Raw genomic sequence first — 9,445 nt, forward strand, 5'->3', positions numbered from 1 at the left:
CACATAACTTACAAACTGACACTCAGAAAGACAAACGAACGCATCAGGAGGCCGGCTTAGCTAGGCAGGGGAATCATGATCTGACCTGTTTCATGCTCACCAAAAATGGAAGGGAACTGAACTGAAACCAGTTGTTTTGTGGGAAGTGCAAATTCAGAGATGTGTTTTTATAGCACCGAGCACCCAGGGGCTTTGGGCTGGGATGGGGATGGTGGGTGGTTACTGCAGTATAGACAACTCATGTGACTACTCTTCAGTTTATAGCTGTCCTTAGTCCCCTGGAGTGGGTGAACCAGAAAAACCCAGATGAAAGTGCTCACTTTGATGGGAACCAAGGCGTTAAATACAGCTTCTTGCCATCTTTACCTTTGTTACCTGTTCAGAATAAAGCCAAGCCCAATACGTCAGCAGTGACAGTGGGAAGCCACCCTTAAGGAGACCTTCTTCTAAAAGCTGTCAATAAAGATTACCTTTTGTAATGCCTCACAGGTAATCTGCTCCCTGCCTGCCTGCTGGATGATAAGACAGCAGAGGGAAGATCACAGCGTGTTCAAAAGTAATACCCCGATCAATGCAGACTGCCTACCTGTCTGATGCAAGACAGCTTTGATAAGCAGTATAGGAAGGCTTGGTGAGTCTACATACCCCTCTGTTACTGCACAGACTTCTTTAAGTTCACCTGTGACCATGTCTTTTTTTCCGAACTTTCCCTGGAAATGCCTTGTTAAGCTGACCTATTCCAATGCGCTATTTTGTCCACCTGTGATGTTCTCCTTTTGGATTACTCCCCAAGCTACATAAAAAGCCGGCATTGGGATAACACCTCCCAGGGCTGAGCAAAGAGCCTTCCTCACTGTACTGGCAGTGTTTAAAAGGATGAAGAAGGCTGATGTGCTTGAATGCGGCAGCTCAGATACTGATACTAGGCACAGCTGCTTCAGTGGAACAGCTTCTCACCCTCCTTATGCCTGCAGTCTCCTGCAACCAGATGTAATGGCTGCAGGGCAGGTAGTAATGTTCATCTTGCAAGCAGGGGAGGGGAAAAGATGCTATGGGGAGGTGGAAATACACTCAGGAGACTGACCAGGGACGTCTGTCTCCCATAGAAGAACTTTATACTCTGTGGGGGTTTTTTTTGCCAAAAAGAGGTCAGTTTTTGCCCATCTTATTTACTGGAATGGTCTTGTATGTTATAACCCGTTCTCATTGCCAGTGGGCTGCCAAAATTTCCAGATATGCAGCTTAGGGAAGGAGAAAGGCTCACAGTAGAGGAGACATTAGAGGGCAACATTAGACATTAGAGTGCTGGAGACTGGAGCTGGTGTTCATGCTGGAATCAAACGCTTTTGCTATTCAACAGCACATGTAGCTTGATAAGATGGTCTGGGTCAGCCCTGAACACTGAGGAGTCCCCTTCTAAGAGGTCCAGCCAACTTACAGAGGTGGAAACATGCTAGATGGAGAGGGTTTGTCTTGTACAGGTGGCTTCAGCAATGCCACTTGGAGGGATGAGAGGAGTTTGTGCCCCACAGCTGCCTCTTCTCACAGGTGAGGAGTGATGGGTGGCTTATCCTGCATCAGTCAGAGGCAGCTGGATGTGACATGATGGAGGTCAGTACAGAGTCCTCCCCAGTTTGACCTTTTCAGCAAATAGGATGTCACAAGGAACTAAGAAGCAGCAAAGCTTCTCACAGGGTATAAGGAGAGGCTGGGAGAGAGGAAAGGCACTTGACTGCAGAGGACACCCTGTCTGCAGGGTGAGACATAACCTGACAATGACTGATTGCTCTCCACCACTGATGAATATGGCCTAAATTACTGTCAGACACTTTATATTGATGATGCTGAGCTCAGTTTTAATGACCTGTACATCATAACTTGGGCAGCACCCGCAAACAACAGAGCTAGGGGACACGTGAGAGGAAAACATGCTACCAAGAACAGCTGAAATTGGGGCAGCTGCCCCTGAGGCACAGGCTGTTTGACCAGCTGTGCTCCTCTCCTCCTGCGGGAGCAGTGCCATGGTTTGAGGCTGCTATCTCAGCCCAGGACTTTAAAACCCATTTTCATTCTTGTTTGTGGATATTCCTGAAAGCACAGGCCAGCAGCGGCTCCAGCCAGTTAATCCTGTCATGTGCCCATCTATATCCAGGTTTCTTCTCTGGCCTCATGGAGAGCTTGTGATCTCTCATCCAGCAGAAATCTGCCCCATGGGAAGAGCAGAGCTGGAAGGAGGGAAACATGATGTTTGTGGGTGACACCTCCAAAACCACCTGCTTTCAACCTCAGAAGTCCTGTTCGTTCATCTTTTGGACACAGTAACCGCAACTTTAGCCACCTTCCCCAAGCCTAATTTAGGAAATGGAGCTGCAGGTGAATTAAAATTCCTTGACTGACCTTTTTCTTTACAACTCTCTCCAAATCACTAGTCATCTCTGTTGTTAAATGCTTCGTGCCTGTCTTCAGCCAGCCTTGGCCAAGTACATCAGAGCTGTCACCACCACAGGGGACACAGCTTTTCTCCTTAGCCCTCAGGCAGTGGGGGGAGGCCTGCAGCAGCCAAGCTGTGTTTTGTGTTGATATTCACATCTATACAGATATCTAGATGTCTGTAGTATTTATACCGTATCTACCACCATGTGTGAGCAAATCTGGAGACTGTCCTTGCTTGGGAACATCCCTCTTCCCCCCCACCCCCCCCCCCATCTGCCACAGCTCTTTACACTGCTGCTGATGCACAGTAGCTAATGTCTTCTTTCTTAAGTGTTTTGTCTGCTTTAGTGGCTCTGACACAGGGTCTGCTCCTTGCTGTGTTCACGTATGGCAGCTGTTACAACCAGGGTGAAAGCCTGGCAGGACTCCAGCTAGCCTATGTCATCAAAGATATTCCCACCACCTCAACTGGTGCCTGAGCCAGCTCCATTTTGCTCTTGTCTTCTCACAATATTTATCAGCCAAACATCCTTTTCACGCAGCTGGAACTGCTCACACAGGTCTCATTGGAGATGGAAAATTGGTATAAATTTCCTCTGAATGAGGCTTAGCTAATTTGCAGTTTCTCTTGGCATCAGAAAGGCATGGTTTAACCAAAACAACTGCTGTTCTGCTTGTTTTCTTGGCAGCAATACTGAGAAACTGGGTATCGGGGCAACTCCTTGACTGACTTTCCACAACCAGACCTTTATGACCTTTCATTAGAGTCAAAGAAAGGTGGGGGAGCATAAGAGTGTTCACAATATATTTTATTGTTTTTTATAGTGGAATTGGTTTGATGGGAGTTTTCACAGCATGTTTGTTTATGTGTGGCATATGAGTAGTAAAGCAGAGGAGGAAAACTTTGGGGTGATGTTTTACAGCAGAGTCTGAGTGACTTTGGAGTCTCTATTTTCCAGACTCCTGAGTCTAAGGACTAGAGCCTTGGGGTGTTTAAGTGTCAAAGGAGGCTACTACACACTTCTGGAAGTGCCTGCAAGAAGGTTTGCAGGCCAGCTGGGCACCTCATCCAGGTAGGCTCTTGAAAGACTCCTTATGACTATAACATGCTTAGGAAGTGCTAAAAATACTGCTGGGAAGGGAGCTGCACCTGTAAGTCCCCACAGCAGTCAGAGTTCAAACTTCATATTGCTGAAAAGTGTGTCCATGACCGGTGCCTCCAAGCCCTGTCTACAATGCTGGAGTATTAAATCCTTGGATCCATCACTATTTTGCTTTTCCTGTCTATTTAGAGGAAGATACAGTCTCTACTAAACACATAACACAGCACCAAGCACTCAGATCTTGGTGGGTGCTTCTGTCCACCCTCGCCTCTGCTGGTCTAAGTTACCAGAGGGTTTTGCAGATTTTCATGCAGTTTGAAGTTTTGCAACAAAATCATGCTGAAATGTGTGATTTCAAGTATCTAAACTTTGAACATTTATCTAATACTGAGAACAGGATTACTTGGAAGCTCCAAGGTTGGAGAAATCTTGGTGGAAGTTAGGGAAATGTTATTTTGACAGTGTTTTGAGAAGTATAGCTTTTGGCCACAATGGAACACCATGTAGATGACAAAGGAGAAATAGGTAAGGATGCAAAAAAATTTTTTTTAAAAAAATTAAAGTATCCATAGAAGGCAACTTTGACAGTTCCTTTGCCATACTCTGCTTATTTTGTTTGGCATTTGCTGTTTGTTCATCTTCACTTCAGGCTTTATCCTCAATAACTTAATTTGCCTGTGTCTTTTTTTTTTTCCTTTAAGAAGCAAAGAATGAAGGAATCAAGATAAAACCAAACCTCCTTGTCTCAGGAACTTTTGCAGCCACAAGTTTTGGAAAACGTGACTACTTAATACTCCTTTAACATTTTAAAAAAAAAATTAAATAACCTAACAAGAGAGTCCCATTTGTAGCTTGAAATTAAGTTAGAAAATTAAATGCCACTCTTTGGGCTAGGTTTTCAGTTTAAACTACTCCATGAGAGTCAGAGATATGCTAATTAGCAGGAGCTGAAAGGCTCTGTTTCTGCATAAAACGGTATAATGCTGTTAGCTGAGTTTTTAAACTAACTTTGTACTTTTTGTTTCATTAGCTAAAAATACATACATACATATATATACACACACGTACATATATACACAGAAAGATAGACTATTTCAAGAGAATAAATTAATTTCTCTGTAGCCTTATCATATTCAAACAAAACCTGTGTATCCTAGGAGATAAGAAGATTGCCTCCTATGACTGTTTTTTTACAAAATAGTGTGGGGTTGAATAGCCATTATCTTAAAGAGTAAAACCACTTAGCACAAGTGCATGGAAATAATAATGAGCATTTCAAAGTCCTCTGCAAGCGTGGGCTGTTTTGGATTTGCAGCATCCAGGATGTAAGGATGCTCAGAAGCTCCCTGCAGTTTTTGCCCCAAAGCTGATGGCTGGAGAGTAAGACAGCTCTCCCTGTGTCTGATGCTGGATGGTTTACCCAAAATTCCCAGAGCCCCACTGTTACATGACTGTCTTTAAAGCTTCCTTCCTTGTTTGTTTGTTTTTCCTAAATAATGATAACTTGGGGTTCTTAAGTGACCAGATTCAAACCCATAGGCAAAGTGATGTTTCTTATTTCTACTAGATTGGCATGTGTTGCTCATAGGTGGGTGTGCAGCAGAGCACCCATCCTGTGGGTTTGGGGTTGACAGTACGAAGGCGAGAGACAAAAGGCAGGGAAGGAAGCTGAACCAGAGTTCAGTGACTGCTATGCAGGGCTTTTAGCAGCAGGCCTGACGTGTGTTAGTGCCTCATCCAAATCAAGACAACTGCAGAAAAGAGCCCCTAATACTTCAGGTTGGTGGCTGGAGTGTGAAACTGATACAAGCCCCGCTGAGGCTCTCTGGAGTCTAAAGGCACTGAGGTGCTTGTCCTAAGGACAGAGTGTAGGCTGTGCCCTTGGTCCTAGTCACCCCTTCTCCTTTTTTCTCTTTATCGTCCTGTGAGCATGGCCCACAAAGCTTCCTCTTCATCCCTTCCTCAGGCTGGGGGGTAGGAAGTACTGCTTTGGCCTCGTCCCTAAATCTGCTTCTCCCTACCTCTGTCTCACAAGAGGGAAGGCAGAGCAAGTGGAGCCTGTTCGTCCTCCTTCCTGGGGTCAATGAGAGATGGCAGTAAATGGATCCGTTTCTGTACTGCTGTGCTTGAGTGGCTCACGTAACCCAAGAACAGCAGGAAAAACCCAGTCCATGAGCTCTCTGGCTGAGTAGGACAGATGACCATCTAAATACTGCTCAGTGGCAAATGGCTTTCCAGCTAAGTGGAAGCTGCACAGGAAATACTCTGTTTTCATAACGGAGGAACATTAGTTTTTTGTCCGAAGGAAAAGAAACTGCAAAGAAACTTGTTATTTAAAGAAAAAAACAAACCTCTGGAAACCGGAGAAAACAAGGTATCATGGTTGATGCACACTTGCATGGAACAAAATACTTCTTGCCAGGCACTTGTATCCTACAGGTATCATGGTTTGACTATTTGGCTATCTGAGCTCCATGCTGGTGCATTTGAAGCTTTCTTGCTGATGCAATTCACATCAGCAACAGTGGAGGAAATCAACAGCCACAAAGGAAAAAAGAAAAAGCTGAGTTCTGAAGAAAGGAACAAGGTATAGAAAAAGGCAGGAGATGATGATATTTCAGGTCCTGCCCATGTCTGAGCTTCTGAAATTCATAAGGAAGGACTCGGCTGACACTCTACAAACAAAAGTACATTTCCCTTCACTCAGTTTTTAAATTCTCCAGAGGTAACAAATGTTGCAAACAGACAGTTCTTGGTATTAGATCTGTTGTACATGGTGAATGCATATCGCACTCCCACACTTCTGCAGAAAAATTGAACAGTCAAAGCAGAATCTAGTTATATATTCCAGATATATCTACTGCTCAGTTCAATATATTCATTACCTGGTATTGTTCCATAGACGCTTTCATCAATAGACATGAACAGTGCAATATACAATAAAGGTAAATTGGTATTCATATGGTTATGTAGATTTGATAACTCCCTACGCAAACCTTCAAGTGGAAGTCCTCTGGAAGGGATGAGTTTCAACATTTCTCAACAGACTGGATGCAGATAGGGTCAGTGTATTGCAAAGGCTGCCCCATTTCCCAGGAGAAGCTGGGAACCTGCTTTAGCTGTTGCACTGACTCATGGGTTTGCGTCCAAAAAGCGTGGTTACAAAGGGAGCCACTGAACTCTCCTATTACTACCTGTGGCTGTTCAGCCAGCTTGCCCCATGTGTGGGTTTCAATGCAAACCCAAGAAGAGCAGCCTTGCCCTCGGAGGTGTCGCAGACTATCTGCAAATTGGTGTGCAAGAGACTCCCACCCACACCCTCATGTGTTCAGTGTCTTTGGTTCCACCGAGCCAGCCTGAGCAGCTCTCCCAGGCAATCCACACAGCTGGGAAATCTCTTCTAGCCACCAGCCTTTGCTGCAGTGCTGGACCTGAGCTGGGATAGGACAGAAGGCCTAAATCTTGGGGGATGTCAAGTCTGGTGGCCCCTGGAGAAGAAACAATTACCCTGAAAGATTTGGTGCTTATAAAGAACAGCACCTGCCTAGAGTTTGGTCATTAAAAAAATTTTGCAAAAAGGTATGTTCTGAAGGAGCACCAAAATAGCTCTGGGGGAAGACTGCTGCCCCTGCCCGGTTTTGGTCAGAAGGTGTATGCAAGAATTGTGAGCTGGCTGGTGTTCGTCTTTCAAAGGTGGTATGTGGCCACAGCACCACCTTGATTGCATGGCAGAAGATCATGTGGTAACTTGTGGTAGACTGCTGACAGGGGTGAGACAGATAAGCTGTTGGATGCATATTTGGCCTTTCCCAGGTCTAGAGCAGCAGCAGCAAGCTGTAAGCCAAGAGAGCTTGGGACTGATTGCTCTGAGTTTCTGCATCAGGTTTTGCCACCAGAAACATCTCATTACACTTGTCTCACCCTGCCTCAGCATCCAGGGCCCACCTCTGCCCCAAGCATCACTGAATGGACAGGTAGCCTTGTGCCGGGTACCTCTGCAAGGCTGGGAAGTGGAAGTAACTCCTGCACCTAGTCCTGGCCCCAACGTAGCCTCATGGGTATTACCTGCCTCTTGCAGTTCTTATGCAAACTACAGCAGATGGGCAAGCAGCCTGAACTCTCAGAACTGGTGGCGATTGCTACTCTTTATTGTTTTAAAGGACTAATGCCCAGAAGGTCAAAGGGCTCCTGCAGAAACCAGCTGGTTCAGGACTTAGGCAAATTTGGGCCACTTGTGCTGGGCAAACTCTATTCAGTAGCATATCCCTGAATCTGGTGGTGTTGCACCTGCCTACCCTGCCTGTATGAGAGCTCTTGCAGCTCATGCATTGTAGCAGTCAAGATAGAACATGCCTTTCTCATGTACCTTGTCTGTTTTGAACATGGTGAATTCAATCTGCTGATCAATAGCCCACTGACAGGTTCAACAGGTACCTTTGATTTTTATCCCTGGGCTCCAGAGCTAGATGCAAGCTCCTGTCCCTGGCGTTAGCACAATTAATGCAGATAATCTGCTCTCTGCTATCTAATAATCTGGATCCCTACTACGTAACAATCTATGTGAGAGGACAACCCGATCCGACGTTACGTGTATCATCAGCACTATGAAGAGATGTGATGTTCAAAGGGAACAATGAGAGAGCTTGAACAGCTTTTAATAGCTTGCAGCAATAAAAAGGGGAAGCACTGTATATATAATACAAAAACCTCACATGGATTTTGCCCCTAATTCCTGACCCTTCTGTGACAAGTCATGTGACATCAAAGTGCACGTCTGCAACGCTGCACTCTGCGGGTCCTGTTCCCATTCAGTGATCCGGATGATGGGGCAGAGTGTACCTTCAGAGGGCTTGCAGATGGCACACAACCGGGAGGAGAGGCTCATGCGCCGGAGGGTGGTGCTGCCAACCAGAGGGACCTTGAGAGGCTGGAGAGAGGGGCTGCCAGGAACCTCACGCAGTTTAACACGGGGAAGAGCAAAGTACCACACCTGGGGAAGAGCCAGCCCTTGCAGCAGGATATGCTGGGGGACACCCAGCTGGAAAGCAGCTGCACAGACATCTGGGCTCGTGGTGGACCCCAAGTTGACCAACATGGAGCCGGCAAAGTTCCCTTGGGGCAAAGGCGGTGAACTGCATCCTGGGCTGCAGTAGGCAAAGCGCTGGCAGCGGCTGTCGGGTAGAAGGGATAAAGACACTGAATAGGGATAAAGACACTTTAATAATTAAATAAAAAATCGTAAGCTAAAAAAAAACCAGCCACAAAACAGAGAGGAAATTAAAGCCCAGGAAAAACAAGGGATGCAAAGGAAAGCAATTGCTCACCACCAACCGACCAATGCCTAGCCAGTCTCTGAGCAAGGGCAGCCCCCGCCAACCTCCATCCTCCCAGTTGTATTGCTCAGCACGGCGCCATATGCTGTGGGATATCCCTCTGGTCAGCGGTGGTCAGCTGCCACGGCTGCGTCCCCACCCAGCGTCTTGTGCACCCCCAGCCTGCTCGCCAGAGGGGCAGCCAGAGGAGCACAAAAGCCCTTGACGCTGCGCAAGCACTGCTCAGCAATAACTAGTGCATCCCTGGGTTAGCAACGCCCTTCTCAGCGCAAATGCAAAACGTAGTCCCAGACAAGCTACTGGGAAGAAATTTAACTCTATCGCAGCCAAAACCAGCACACAGGGGCAGCAGTTACGCGTCACGAGTTAGGAACGAGAGAACTCGTCAGTTAGAAACCTCAGGAACTGAGCGGCGAGCAAGTGAAATCACCTGTTAGACTGCTCTCTACAAAGGGGATTGAGCCCTTGTTTGCCGTGCTTGTTTCTTTTCTTTCCTATGAGCTCACAAAATCCAGTTGACTTTACAGAGTACGTTGGCCTGTAAACGGGAGAGATGTGGCTGGGATGGGCAGAGGA

This window comes from Pelecanus crispus, chromosome 3 (assembly GCF_030463565.1).
Source record: "Pelecanus crispus isolate bPelCri1 chromosome 3, bPelCri1.pri, whole genome shotgun sequence".
NCBI classification, from domain to species: Eukaryota; Metazoa; Chordata; class Aves; order Pelecaniformes; family Pelecanidae; genus Pelecanus; species Pelecanus crispus.